Source organism: Corylus avellana, chromosome ca5, assembly GCF_901000735.1.
Source record: "Corylus avellana chromosome ca5, CavTom2PMs-1.0".
NCBI classification, from domain to species: Eukaryota; Viridiplantae; Streptophyta; class Magnoliopsida; order Fagales; family Betulaceae; genus Corylus; species Corylus avellana.
Genome location: NC_081545.1, coordinates 16,655,482 through 16,656,556, shown reverse-complemented (window position 1 = coordinate 16,656,556; position 1,075 = coordinate 16,655,482). Strand labels below are relative to the sequence as shown.

At 38.3% G+C, this 1,075-nt stretch overlaps 1 non-coding gene across 1 annotated transcript; it reads left to right on the top strand.

Annotated features, from left to right (window-relative positions):
• The first annotated feature begins 319 nt into the window (after positions 1 to 319).
• Positions 320 to 426, top strand: LOC132183474 (small nucleolar RNA R71). Its single transcript, XR_009440438.1, has one exon. It is a non-coding gene; the product is annotated as a small nucleolar RNA R71 (small nucleolar RNA).
• The last annotated feature ends 649 nt before the right edge of the window (positions 427 to 1,075 follow it).

Below are 1,075 nucleotides of genomic sequence, written 5' to 3'. Positions count from 1 at the left end.
CTCGATTTGTGTAACTTGTTGAATAGGAGCACTGCTATGATTAGTCATAGCTTTCATGAGCATGTCTAGCATTTTCTCCATGGCAGCCATTTGAGCCTGAATTCCTCCATTGGTGCTCTCTTCATATATGCCTTTTTCTTTGAGTCCTTGTCTCCCATTAGATGTGAATTGTTGGGAGTGCTCACTCAATGCCTCGAAGAGTTCCATGGCTTCCTCGCTGCTTTTCTCCATCAACATGCTACCACAAGCTAAATCTACAAGACTCTTGTTAAGATCATGTAAACCCTCATAGAATGTCGATACCTGATCGCCTTGAGATATATTGTGATGAGGGCATCTGAGAAGTAGTTCTTTAAAGTGTTCCCATGCCTCGAAGAAAGGGTCTCCATCTTTTTGTTGGAAGGTCAAAATTTCCCTTCTCAATTGCCTTATCTTGTGGGCTGGGAAAAACTTCTTTAAGAACTTTGTGGCCATCTCATCCCAAGTATGAATAGAACCCGCGGCCAAAGAATTGTACCATCTTTTAGCATTATCTTTTAAAGAAAAAGGGAAGAGGATTAACCTGATTTCTTCTGGAGTTAAACCCTGAACATTTTGAGTCCTGCAGAAATCACAAATTTCTCGAATATGCCAATATGGATTCTTTGTAGGTGTGCCTTTATAGTGTGGAATCATATTGAGCAACGGAGATAAATCGTAACTGCTCTGCACAATGGGCTGGAAATTAATGCATGATGGCTGGTTGAGGATCTGGGAACTAAATAAACTTTCCATAGATCTTCACACCGAAGGTGTATTGTTTCTCAACATGATTAAAACAAAAAGAAAATTAAATAACAAAATAAAAAAGAAAAGAAAAATAAAAGAAATAAATCAGATAAGTAATTAGTGTAGTAACTATGATGCTCTCTGGATGTGCGATCGATCGCACCGTGAGGTGCATTCGATCGCACTGGTGCGCTCGATCGCACCTCCAGAGGCAAAACAGGAACTGCGGAAAAAACTAGAAAAACATAAAAATTAAAAACAAAAATAAATTAAAGGAAAAAAAAATCTAAACAAAATCAAACAATCC